This window comes from Prinia subflava, chromosome 1, assembly GCF_021018805.1.
Source record: "Prinia subflava isolate CZ2003 ecotype Zambia chromosome 1, Cam_Psub_1.2, whole genome shotgun sequence".
Lineage (NCBI taxonomy): Eukaryota > Metazoa > Chordata > Aves > Passeriformes > Cisticolidae > Prinia > Prinia subflava.
Genome location: NC_086247.1, coordinates 86,055,159 through 86,069,524, shown reverse-complemented (window position 1 = coordinate 86,069,524; position 14,366 = coordinate 86,055,159). Strand labels below are relative to the sequence as shown.

At 37.5% G+C, this 14,366-nt stretch overlaps 1 protein-coding gene across 6 annotated transcripts in view; it reads right to left on the bottom strand.

The window, feature by feature from the left end:
* The window catches only part of FARS2 (phenylalanyl-tRNA synthetase 2, mitochondrial), a 235,224-nt gene that overhangs the window by 204,447 nt on the left and 16,411 nt on the right, over positions 1-14,366 (bottom strand). The gene's annotated exons all lie outside the window — the stretch shown is intronic.

The following is a 14,366-nucleotide window of genomic DNA, read 5'->3' as shown; positions in this document are numbered from 1 at the left end:
TTGACAAGCCAGATGAACATGGTGCCATTCAGAGGGACCACTAGAGACTGAAAAAATGGGCCAACAGGAACATCAGCAAGTTCAACAAAGAGAAGAGCAAAATCCTGCTCCTGGGGAGGATTAACCTCAAGCACTGGTATGTGCTGAGCTCTGCCAGCAGGGCAGCAGTTTTGCAGGAAAAGAACTGATGGTCCAGATGGATAACGAGCTGACTGTGAGGCAGTCACCCAAAGGCCTAGAGCATCCTGGGCTGCATTAGGAAGACCCCTGCCAGCAGGCCAGGGGAGCTGATCCTTCCCCCCGCTCAGTACCAGTAAGGCCGCACTGGATTGCTGTGTCCAGCTTTGGGCTTCCCAGTGAAGCCCAGGGAAGGGCCACAGAGATGATAAAGGGATCATAGAATCACAAAAACACCGTAATAATAGTGCAATAATCAGGTTTCCATCTCTTTTTATTGGCCACTATTTCCTCTAAAGCAGGGTTAATATTAAGCCTGAGCAACAATACCATCTTTAGCATACTCTGCAAAAAGCAAAGCAACATGTCCCCATCACAAAAAAAAGAAGATTACAGAGACAATGCCATATGCTTTGTGTCCAGCAGAATATTTTAAAATACCTTGGTATTTTCAAGAGGAAGGATGACTACCCAACTTCTTTCAGTATTTTACAAAATAATCGAGATTTCAATTTTCAAAAAGAAAAAAAAAACACACCCAAACAAACAGTAACATACTGACTTCCATTCTTACATATGACAAGCCAAAAATACTCTTAAAATGGCAATCTATTTTTTTTTCTAGCAGGTATGTGGGGGTGATGGGTTGTTTAGTTTTTTCCAAACAGAACAGCTGCAACTTCTTGCAAATCAAAGAAATTCTAATGCTCTCTGGTGTAAGGACTGCAATTTTTCACTTTACCAGAGAGTTCAAGTAGTGGCTCTTGGCTGTGCTAACAAAAGGAAACTTGCAGAGCTCTGAAGCAGGGTCCTGATGTTGAGAAACATAGGCATGGAACCCAAAGAAAAGCAAAGTCAAAACTTACATAATCTCTACCAGAAACGAGTTCCCTAGAAATATTCTGCTGTATGCTCATAACTCCTTATGAAATAAAGGCTACAGTATCCATGCAGTGTTTTAAGTAAAGGCTAACAGGCCATTTTCTTCATGACTGTATTTGATTTTATCATCTAAGTGTGCTCTACACCACCTACAATTATGCCAACACTTCGTCAAAAATAACTTTATATATTTTTTTTAAAAAACAAACCCAAACCCACACCAGATTATCTATTCTAAGTCATGGAGTCAGGAGAAATTCAACATGCTGGAATCCCCCATCACCATCTAGAGGGTGTTATCAGATAGCGCAGTGAGGTGCAAATACAAAAGGACAGAGACAACATTTGAAAATGAGAGAGTCTTCACTTCCTCCTTTCAGCATTCATAGAAAAATAAGACTATTTCTGGTTTACCTTCTTTCTAAGCCACTACATCTCCCTTATATATTTATTATACATCTTCAATGCCCTATTTAACTTGGTTTGGTTTTCATATTCTTTTCCCCTAGAGCATTTTGTCAATAGTAAGAAAAAAATAGCTTTAATGAGACACTGTTCTCATGTGTCATTATTTCTTTTCAACTTTTTAATCCAATTGAGTTATGCTTTATATTCTATTTTCTTTTCTCCCAGTACAAGAAACTCATACACAGGCATCAGAAAGAGCGAGCACATTCTCCTACGTAACTACATCCTTCTACTGTTTATAAACATCTTACCATCTCTGGCCACAGCCTTTCATCATTTATTTACAATAAGTATTTTTCAATCTTCTCATTTTCCTCCAGTCTCTAGGTTCCCCACCAAAGTTGTTGTGTGACCTGACACCAACGCAGCAAAGCATTTTTACTCTTCAATGCCTTCATAACACACTAAAAGCCTCCTTAATGGCTTTAGCAGATTAGAGCAAAACACTCAGTGTCCTGGAGAACTGAAGTTTTCCTTCTATCAACTAATGAGATTTTTTTTTTAAATGTGTGGCTTTGCCTCTGAATCACTTCCTGGAGAAGCTTCCAGAATAAAACCAGAAGGCTGTTCTTGTCCGGTCATCGTATAGCACCCAAATTTTTAATCCTTCCAGGTTTTGACCTCATATTAACCTGTTACGCATACCACATACACGGTCAACCAGAATAAATATTATTTTGGTACATCTATTTTCCAATGTCATGATATTTATTCATTCCAGTATCCTTCCTGCAGGCCTTGGCTAAGTATTGTTCTTTCATTTATTTTGTAGTCTATCAAAACCTCACAGGTAACCAGTCATTTCATTCCCAAAGTAGTGAGAAAACAATTATTTTCCTGCTTAAATACTACCCATAGCTAATGAACAGGTCACCATTTCTTCACCTCTCACAAAGCAGGAACAATAGCTGTAATGCTTTAATCCTTCAGGTTAATTGAAAATCTTACAAACCTTCATCTACTCACCACGAAGTTTAATAGAAATTTCTCCCATCATAATGCACAGGTTTAAGTGGCTATGCATGTGACCCCTAAACTCAAACTGATTACTTCAAAGAGCCTGTAAAGTTTTAGAAGGAGCAAACCGTGATAACACACTATCATCAACTGGAATAATTGTAGAGACTAAAAAAGACAGAGAGAAAAACTCAGCAGAAATTTTGTTCTTTATTTGTTTTTTCACACTTTGGGGAAGGCAGGTTGGTTGTTTGGGATATTTGGAGGAGAAAAAAATCACATTTGCTTCATAGGTATTTTTTCTGGTCACCCCTAAAAACCCAAAACTGGTTAGAAAACAGACATGTAAAACTAAGTTTGTCTCTTCCTTCTTATTTGAGACTATTTTAGTGACGCACATACAGGAAAAGTGCTCAGCTGTAAAGGCCCAGTTCTGAAAACAAAATCAAAAAATAAAGCAGAGCTCTCCATCCATGCCTATCCTTCCATTACCATATTTTTATAGAGCATCTCGTATCACTGGGCATTGTACTTAACACCTCCAACTTCTGGAATGGGGGATGAGAGCAGAAACCAAGTTTTCATTTTATAAACATACCTTCCTTATAGAATAAGCTTAGAAATGTAAATTTGTGATTTTCCAAGCATAAACAACAATGGTGGCTGGCAAATAGGGACATCAACAAAAACACTTTGTTTATAAACACATAGAAAAATAAATCATGTTTTGAAACTGTCAGTGTATCATTTTATTGGCTTTACCACACATGAATTAAAGAGCAAGCTCTGACAATAGGAAAAACAATTAAATTCTGTTTGTTTCTTGCAGATGAAACATGTATGGTTTGTAATCTTGTTTTGAATATATCAGAACACTCTGATTCCTTTAAACATCTGTGAGGAAAGAAGATGAGAAAAAGCCAAAGCACACCTACAGTGGAAAAGGACATATCTGGAAAAGAAAATCACTTATCTGGGTTGAGTTCAGGTAGAAAACAGGGTTGAAATAGAATTTTTCCCCTGTCAATGAACAGGCTTTGATTTTGGATAGATACTATCCAGAAGCCAGTAACACATTTGCTGCAGCTGGTAATCATTCATGTCTGTGCTGTTTACATACGTGTATACATGTGCATACACACACACACTCACAAATTACACACATACATATGTGCATTTGATTACAAGCTGTTGCTCATTTATATTTTTGTCTAACTGAGGAACATCACTCTCCAATCTCTCTTTTTCTGTAAATTTACCTGGAAGCACATGTGACATGACTTCCATTAACTGAAGTATTTACACACAGACTGAACACATCTCTGCAAATTATGCCCTGCCCTAGACAGAAGTTACTGGAAAGAATAGATGAAATCCCTCTTACCATCCCACTCATTCTGTCAATCTAGATAATATAAAGCTCCCACCTACTTTCACATCAGTAACAGCTGAACTTTGTTATTTCACATTAAAAACAACAAGGAGGAGAAAAATATGTCTTTTAAGGATCTGTGAAACCGAAGGTTTGCATGCACTTTCCCTCTACTTACCTCATCTCTCAATGATCTTTTTAAGGTGAACTCCCAAGCAGGGTGAAGTTCTAAAATATTTAGTAGCTGTTCATTTATATTTTTTTAAATTTATTTAATGTTTCCATCTGTCCTTTTCCAAAGGACATGACTCTAATGCAAAGATTTCCCATGCTAGCGTGCCATCACCCCTCCACCATGCTGAAGTTCTTCATTAGACAACAGTCTCCGAGTTCTTTGTGAGGCAGAGCACTGACCTAAGGGTCAGAAGCTCCATGTAGCTGTACTGGTCTAACTGACAGTAGGATGCTTAAAAAAGCACAAATCAGATGATCTGCAGTAAAGGAGAACAGTTTACACATAAATAAAGATATGCAACATCAGCAGGGGAAATCTAGAACTGACAATCTCTCTCTTTCAAATTTTCCTCAATTTGATGGGCTTCTTTGCCTCAAACAAGGCACAGGAGCAAATTTCATCACAAAACCTATTAAAAAAAGGCATTTGGGTCAATACCTCCACTTTGACTATATTGTTTTATTACCCTCTTAAAACATTTTATTTCTACAATATTAAATAAACAAATGTAGGAATGCCTCAGTGTAATTAGCTATGTATGTCAGTTTGATTCAGGGAAATAATTCATTATAAACACCTTGCTTTAGATAATGGCCCATTTGTACTGTGATTTAAAGTGGAAGGGATATACTTGTTACCAATGATTACTTTGGGGTTTACACTTTTGATCTTCTTCCAAAAGATGCCTTTTTATACCCACTAGGCAGGTTTCTCTAAAATTGGAGTAGAGAATGAATTGCAAGAAAAGAAGTGGGAAGAAAGACATGAGGTCCTCAGTTGTTACATTCATTTAGAGGTTTTTTTGCATTAAAACCAAATTGTTCACTACCAAGACATTGTGGGACTCAGTTCAGAGGAGAGCCTCAGAAAGTGGCTCTGAACCTTCCCATATCATACTTCAAAACGGTGGTGGGTGACTTACACTAAGATAAAAACAAAACAGACTCCAGTGATAAAAATATATATAAGTTCTTCCTCAAGCAGATCTGGTTGACACAAGTGGACTACATATCTCTGTTCACTGGTCCAGATCATCAGTGCTAAAATTCACATACCTGGGGATGATTTCCTTGTGTATAGAAACTCTTCCTGAAAACACAATTTTTTTGACTGACACTTAAAGTGGGGAGAGCAATCACTGAGGTCAAACTAAATTTAAGTATCTGACATGGTTTTCCATCCCAAATGACAAACTACTGCTGTCATCACTTCAGTCTGTTTACTGTAGTTTAAAGCTCAATATTACAGAAATGCAAAGTAATCAACCAGAATAATCATGTAGAGAAAAAGGACAGTTACCAACAGTTCAAAGCCATGGATAAAATATCCAATTCTCCAGAGGCAAAATGGGATGTAGAAAAGTTGAAAGAACCCAGTAATACTCTGTAAAAATGTAATATTACCTAAATATTACATATTTGACTCTTGATTCTCCAGTAGCTTTATCCCTGCAGATTACATCTGTTCTCAGGGACCTCAAATAACTGCTGATTGAACAGATTACTATAATCTATTACTAGAATAAATCCCAGAATAGATATTACACTACCACTTACAAAAAATAAGCCACAAAACTTCACAGCACCACCACAGAAATGAATATGTAGAACTTAGCTCTTTAGCTCCTCAAATCTATCATCCGTCATTTATCTCTGTTCTTTCTATAGAGTGACAGTGGCTATTTTTTGAAACAGGAGAGCAAGAATGGATATAATGACAGGTAATGAAAAAATAATGCTGTAAAGATAATCAGGATGCTGGGGTGTTCAAGCATTTCCTTAATTAAATGGCTGGTGGCAAGAGAAACTCCTTCAACAGCTACATAGAACAAACCACATTACAACTAACAGGAGGAGGAGAAAGAGTAGGGGCAAGTCAAGAGAAAGATCTGGCAGTATTCAGTATAAAATTCAATACAAAATTCAATATTCAATATAAAATTCTGATAGCAAGAGCTGCAAAAGGATGTGCTCGCAGTACAGTGCCTAGAGGGGAAAAGAGAAGGGCATCCCAGATGTCTGCAAGGAAAAACACTTCTATTGTTTCCTAGTAAAAATACTCAAAGCAGAATTGGAACTGAAACTCAAATCTATATACTATATAACATATAGTATATATACTACTATCTCAGTGCAATTTAACCTTAAGTGCAACATATTACCATAATCCTAATAACAAGCAAGTAACAAATAAATAATTCTGAGTTCAAGACAATCAGATTTCTCAGCTTTTCCTGTATCTGTGGCCACACAGAATATGTGCTTAAACATTTAAGGTTTAGGTGTATGTTCATCTTCTTACAGTATTGCCTGGAATAATTTTAATATCATATTAGACAATAAAATGCATGACCACAACTAGAAACCTGGTATCACAATCCAATAGCATAGAACTGGCTCTCCAAAGGGATGGGAATGCTGAGCTGTCTTGGAAACAAGGGTGAGGTTGCAAGGAAGACGGAAATAAGAGTAGAATAGCACAGGGAAGCAGAGCTGTGGTTTCATGTGACTTGGCCCTTCAGCCACAGACATTTCATGTGGTTTCAAGTACATTCTTTTGTTCATCCATTCTCAAATCCAGCCAGGTGATACATTTTAAGAGCATGCTGATAGGTGTGGGTTAGTCCCACACAGTTAGGTCCAAACACAGTCTAGACAACCTCCCATACTCACAATAAAAGGTTTTCTATTTCAGAAGCATATTGCCTATCTTGCCTCTTCAGAAACCAAATAAATTTTGGCTAAACTTTTTAACATATCGTTTTATGAAGATAAAGTTTTTGTTTTAATAACTTCGAATTATAGAGTCTGCTGAGTTGGAAGGGACCCATGAGGACCACTGAGTCCAACTCCTGTGTGCCAGATTTATGTTCTTGTGCTCTCTTGTGACAACAAATGCAATAGAGGACAGATTCTCAATAGTTCTCCATTCTTTTAATATTTCAACAGAAAAAAGTAAGAGAACCCCTATATTAATCATCAAAGTGGTAGAACAGTCCACTAATAACTCAGTGTTGTATGGATTACTTCATCAGGACAGGCTGGGAAAGAAAACTTGCAAGCTGGCTACAGAGAAGGTGACAACGAAGATATCCATGAGTCCAATACTCAGCAAGCACACAAAGACTTTGCATCAGCCTCTTTTGGGGTCCCTTGGTGACTTTAGAATTGAGAACAATCAAAAAAACAGAAACAAAAAAATCCAGCAGATGGCCCTAAATGGGGAGAATAGAGACAGGTGACTAACTAGCCTGAGAGAAATAAAAATAAAATGGGAGCAGTGCCACAGTGTTATCATTTTTGTAGAGCCACCTGGAGAGGTAGCAGGCTAATCAATGAATGCCAAAAATGAATAGTACCCATCTGCTCACCCTAATAAATAACCCTTACTAGAAAAAATACAGAAGAATATAATTCCCTTGGCACTACTCATGTTTTCAGCAGACCTGTTTGTTTAAATATTTATTTGGGTCTTACATGGCTTAACAACTATTTGCTGAGAACACAATATTGCTTTAAGATGACCATTGGAATTACAGAGCAAGTCAGTACCTGTAAGAATTCATGAAAATAGTAAGTGCCAATAACTTCACTTTTAACAAGCAAAAGCCCTGCAATTACCACTGCTTTCAAAACAGCTTTAGAAAGATATTTCTGACCAACTGAATGGACTGATAGCAAAACCCTGAATGAGATGGACCCCGAAGTCTGCAAAGTTAGTACTTCTCTGGAGGTAACAGCAGCAGAAAGTATCTCCAGTGAAAAAGAACTTCAGGAACCACAGTACAAGATCAGATCACCTCCTCCACTGTCCACCCCAAATGACAGATTCTGCTGATTCTAAGTGTGGATTGAGAAAGCAGATCAGACATGGCTGGAGGTAAAATGAGAAATGCTCAGGTCTCCTGACATATTGTTACAAAAAGAAATGGCATGGAAGAGAAGACTAAAGCAGGCAGATGGGTCTGCCTTCATGAGTTTGAAAGCAAAATGCCTCTTCTTAACCACTAACCTTCATCAACTCCAACCACTGCTTATGTAATGAAGGCGTAGGAGTATGGAACAGAAAATCAGACTTGCTAAAACTGAGACACTTCCAAACTGGACTTTTGATTCAGTGGTGTATTTACTTTTCATAGATGACATACCCAGCTGGAAAATATCCTGACCTGTTTAATCTCCTCAATTCTACCACCTCCATATAAGCAATGCAAGTCTGAATTCACACAAAATTATGCAGAACAGGACAGGGCACTGTACACAGCCTGTATACAGGCCATCTACTACCATCTTTGCAAATATTTCACATAAGTGTTTTTGCATTAAATTTGGGCTTTCATATGGCAAAAAAATGAAAGATTTAAACTTAAAATATGCATATACAAACATGTATGAAGGAAAGAAGAACACAAGAGAAAACACTTCTGAGGAGACAAAAATCACAAAGGATGATCAAACATGTGTCCACACGGGCCAGAGTTCTGCAAATGTCTGTACACACGGGGTCAGAGTTCCTTCATAGTTTGTACAACAGATTTTTAAAATCTCCCAAACAGCACTTCACCAAAACAAAGTCAGCGGGTACTGCACTGGTTCCTGTAGACTCAAGCACCTTTACCAAGTACCAGCTGGCTCTTCCAGCTGAATCATAAAAAATAACATTACAATATAACCATGCACATTATTTCTGCTGCTTTGTACTCCCAGCCTCAGCATAAACACACAGTTAAGTAATAAAAACCCACCAACACGATTTTGTTCACCTGTGAACTGGCCCACGCTCTTTAAAATAAGAGTGGGAATTCTGATACAAAACCAAACAGAAGGCTCAGTTTAAATCCAAACAAACAAAGCCTTCCACCAAAGAAAACAAACTTTCAAGGTCAAGTTACAGGATTTTAACTGTAGCATTTTCCACATGACATTCCCTTTCTAGTCCAACTAAAACAGCCGGTTTGGGTTTTTTAAATAAGTACTTTTATGAAACACAGCAAAGCATGAATCACTGAAAATTTCAACATGAAATAGACATCTTTAAATTTTAATTTCAGTTATAGAAATTAGCCAGGATAAAATTTAAAGCTTTTATAATGTTAATAGCAAAATATTCCTTCTATTCCCTCCTTCTGTTGACTGCATCTTATACTCAAAACTCCTGTGTTTCAATATGAGTAAGGTCTATTGCCATGGCAGAGAGATTTTGCCCATGCTACAGGAAAGAAGAGAGGCAGCTGGTGCCCAAGCCTTCTCCTGACATCTTTGAGAATGGTACAAAAAAATGCTTTAAAGATACAACATATATTCTCATTTTATTAAGCATTAAACAGTTCTCATTGTGCTAAGAAAAAAGCATGCCTGTAAGTGTTATCACTCCGCTGATACCATTCCATATCCTTTTTATAATGGTCTTCTGCAGATCTCCCAGAGCAGGGCATCCTGCCTCTAGCAACAGCAATTCTGAAACATATTGTAGGTAATCACCTAACCAGATATATTCCTAAACTTAAATCTTTGAAAACCTTTCACTTTGCTAAAAGCCTTCATTAAAAAAGAACAAAGCAAAACCCCGCAAAATTTAATAATTTTCTTTTAAAATCAGCTAGTTAGTAAGGATTACTCTATGTAGACTTGAAAATACTTCAGAATTGTAGAATTTAGGCTCAAAAATCTCTCTAGGAACAAACATTTCTATTTGTCTCAGTGGAAGCAGGTTCAGCTTTTGACCTTTTATGGTTCCTCTTCAACATGAAATTTTATCACACCTGGGACTCAATATTGTTCCAGCTTTGTTTAACTGATCTTTTTTCTTGAACACATCCAGAACTATTTTGTACCTGCTCACTACATTGCAAAAGCCGAGTTTTTCTTCCCTTGCCTCTCCACCCAGGTTACCAGACTGAGTAATGGCCACCGAAAACAAAACTTGCTAACTTGCCCACCCATAAAAATGAAACTTCTGGAAACTTCTAAACGTACAAGCAGCAGACAGACCCATTCCAATTTAAATAATCTGAATCAGACCCTGAAGGGCCAGTAGTTAGAAACTGGTCTGAACTTCATATAAACAGAGCAATCAATGGGTAATCAACAACACAGTAAATATAAAATATCAGATTTGTCACATACCAGTGAATCTTTTTAATAAACTCATCTTGGCGTCTTTCTATTGACAAATACATGTATTTGGGGGAAAATGGCTTTAAAAGTACAATATCTACCTCCTTAAAAAAAAGTGAAATTATTTTAACCACACTGGAAGAACAAATTAAATGCATGAAATCTTTGCTGATGCTAGCAACAGGTTGCTTCAGCTCCCATCCTAGGTCAGGAACATCAGAGTTTTTCTATGACAATAGTCCTAATGCTGGCAAAATCCAACTAGCCTGCTATCAGACAGGTGAAACAGACTGTGCTTTGCCATATTACACCAGAATCAACTTGTGTCAACAGAATCAAGGGGACTTCATTTCGCTTTTAAGCTGTCTATCTACTCCAAGGGTGTGAATCTGATTATTTGGCCTTACTGTAGTAAGCTGGGGGGAGTTTTGCCTAAATAATTCTGCTGGTTTTCCTGGCTAGCTAGGAAAACTAAGGAACTTCTCTGAGCAAAGCAGACAAATGCACAAAACAAACCAGGTGCTTTTGGTGCACAGTAGATGAGAGTTTTCAACTACCTACACATCCTTAATTATTTTCAGCAAATAAGTCATTGGGGTAAAGCTGTTTGTTGTAGTAAAGGTCGTGCACTCCTTGTGCATTGAGGTAATCTCATCTTGGAGCACGTGGCACTTCATTGACAAAACAGCATTTTTTTCTTACAACTAGTAAAAAGAAAGTGAAGTCATAAGCAGAGCCCAAAAATATCTTTTTCTGTAGCACCTAGGGAAAGCAATAAAAGGAGATTTTCAGGTTTTTCATGCCACTTGTAAGATATTCTGTTACTACTAAGCAACGGTAGAGAGCTCTGGTGTTGCAAGAAGCAGCAGATCCTTGGTCACCCAAGACCTTTTAGCCCTGAATATTCAAGAATCAGCTTTTTTAAAGTACTTAAGTTTATTTATTACCTCATACATGAAGGGAATATGATGACTGTAAGACACAAGGCTGCTTGCCTTACAGAGCAGTCATCAGTGCCTGGTGCACATTGGTCTCCCAGGCTGTGGTATATTTGTATCTAGGAATTTATTTTGGGATGGCCAGAGAACTCTCAAGAATTACCACAAAATCTTTCTACAGAAATGCTGGTTCACATCTCACTTTGTTTATGCTGTGTTTTGCTACGAGGGTAAAAGCTTAGTTCCAAAGGGAAACTTTAATAGCAACCATCAATAAGAAGTATAACCACAGTTTGTTAAAATTTTGTATTCACATCTGGTGATGACATCCTTATATAGAATCATCAGGGATGCTCCAAACGGGTACAGTTTGACGGGCGCATATCTTGGGTTCTAGTGGCACTACATTTCAAGAGTGATGTATACTAAGACATAATTTCACAATATAACTATATTACCTATATATGCTTTGCCTCAAGAAATTCTACTAGCTTTTAATTTAATTTTTATACAGTATCTCATATTTCAAAGAATGAAAAACAATTCGATATGAAATCACAAGCATTCTTTTTAAAATCAAAGTACTTTGAATACTTTCAGGAACAGAATAAGGTCACCTAAGTACAGTTTCTGGCTTGACCATGCACACCACCTGAGGCAGGAACTCCAAAAGGCAGATGGTTTGGCAGCAGTGGTGGGGTGGTGTCTGTGTTTTCTGCAGGTGTGCACGTGGGGAATATGGACTGCAAAAATATATCCTACTCTATCAAACCACTTGAAGTTGCATAGAGCATTTTTCCATGTACTACAATGCTCAAGCAATCAAATTTGCATTAGATGGCCCACTCTACTAATTGTTGAAGCACAGATTGGAAGATTCCCACAGCTTAAAAAAAGACAGATACAGAAAATACAGTGAGAGCTGCACCATATTTTGGAATTGCAGGAATTTCCCCTGAAACAGGAAAAGCAGACACCCAATTCTTAAACTGGGTAATTAATTACTGCTTACCTCTCGCTGGTGATAGTTACTACAAAGGAGGAGCTTTATCAGTACTAATGGAAGATTAGAGAAATGAAATTTTAAACACCCTTGCAAAATTGAACAAACAAACAGTACGAGGTAAAAAGTTTGTGCTGAACCTTGTTTTCAGGATGCATAAGCCCTCTCTTTTGGTTCAGAAATTCCAACTTAGTCATCTCAGAAAGAACTATGAGCTCCAGCATAATTCAAAGAACTGAATTTTAAGAAGAGTTGAAGAAATCATTTAGTATTTAACTTTTGTAGTGTTGGTAGCCAGATGCAAAAAGAAAAGGATAGGATCCATTTCATGGATCCTGATACAAAGAACTCAATGGCTTAGCAACTAGAATTCTCTTCTCCATCAAAGACACACACTCACAACATGCACAACCTTGCCTAAAATCTCAGTTACAAGTCCTGCAGAGAATCAATGAATGCATCAGCTATGGTGAAGGTCTATCTCCCATTTTCTAACATCTCATGGCAAATACAGTGTACTAAGGAGCAAAACTGCCAACAAGAAAAGCAAAGTTTAATGACAGTAGGAGATGGAGAGTCCCAGAACTAAGCTCTAGGGATGACTTTTGAAGATAACTCCCAGACCAATCTCTTCTAGAAATACAAACTTTAGTTCTGTATTTCACAGAACTACAGGATCATAGAATAATTTTGGTTGAAAGAGACCACTGGAGGTGGCCTCGTTCAAAACCCTGTCTCAAGCAGGTCACTTAGGGACTTCCCTGGTCGGTTTGGAAGTCTCCAGCAAAAGTTTCCACAACTTCTCTGGGCAAACTAATTATGGCTCATTTGGATTTAGTGCTCTCCTCACCATGAGTTCCTCATACAGAGAGATGCACACACAACAACTGCTTGCTAATACACAAAAGCAACCCAGAGTTTGCCTAACTTATGTTTTCAAAAAGGGAAAAAGGGCAGATACTATATGTGCAAAACTTGACAAAGATTCAAGGTACACAAGTACACAAAAAGGAATCTCACACTTACACATCTGCTTCTTAAGTCTTAGAAATTGTAGTTACTATTCACTTCTATCTAATTTGTCTACACCTGACATGTAGCGCATGATGCACTGTAAATATCCTATCTTTCCTTTTCTTTTTGCATCTGGCTACCAACACTACAGAAGTTAAATACTAACTGATTTCTTCAACTCTTTTTAAAATTACTTTTCACAGTTATGAATTTACATTCCAAACATCTAGAACATCTGTAATTCAGAATTTAGTTGTGGAAAGGAGAGTGTTACACCACAATATCAGGAAATTTTTCATTTTAAAATAATTCATTTCAGATGTCATATATCACGAATGGAGATGTTAATTAATGCAGAAAAGTTGATAGGTTTATGACAAGCTATTGTATATACTTCTCCAGATGATGGCAAGATGCTGACAGCTTTAAAGAAGTAGATGTATTACTGTAAGGTTTATTGTCTGAGCAGCCTTCTCCCTCTGCAGCAATCTAACAGTTTACCTTTACAGTTGATTATAACTTCTATTATGTTCCAATATTTGCTAATCATCTCAGAGACTGTGAAAAACAGTATCATTTGTCTCAAGCTCTCTCCGTGTCAAATGCAGGCACACTATTCTGAAAGTATAAAAGACAACATATGCAATGTTTTCTCTTAAAGCATCCCTCCTCAGCTGTTTTAAAATATTTCGTACAGCACTATTCTATTTCCCTCTTCTATAGGATGTGCCAGCCAACAGAACATAATTAATTCTCAGGCTTACAGTAAGGTTTCTTTTGCAAGCAGCAGAACCAGCAAAAATTTATTTCCTCTGTGTTTGCAGGCAAAGTTAGTTTGCAGCTTCAGTGGTAAAGGACAAATTCATCCTGCTACCTCTGCTTTGGCTGCAGAAGTTATAGGGCTTATCTCCTTCATTAAGCCCTTTATTCTCACACACCACCTGTACCTTGCTGTCTCTGGTGGCCCAGACATTCTGCATGAAATTTAACTGAAGTGGAAAAAAGAGGGCTGACAGCAGATGCACAAATACCATCTTGAAGACATAATTTCCTTAGACCTTTATGCTGAAAACCTGGAATTTTTAAGGAAAGTATTAAACTCAACCTAACAATGTCTTCAAAAAGTGATGGCAAAACATCGCACCCAGCAACAGCTGAAGTGGATGTAGCACTCTGGTGCTCAGAAATGATACAACTTTAGTTT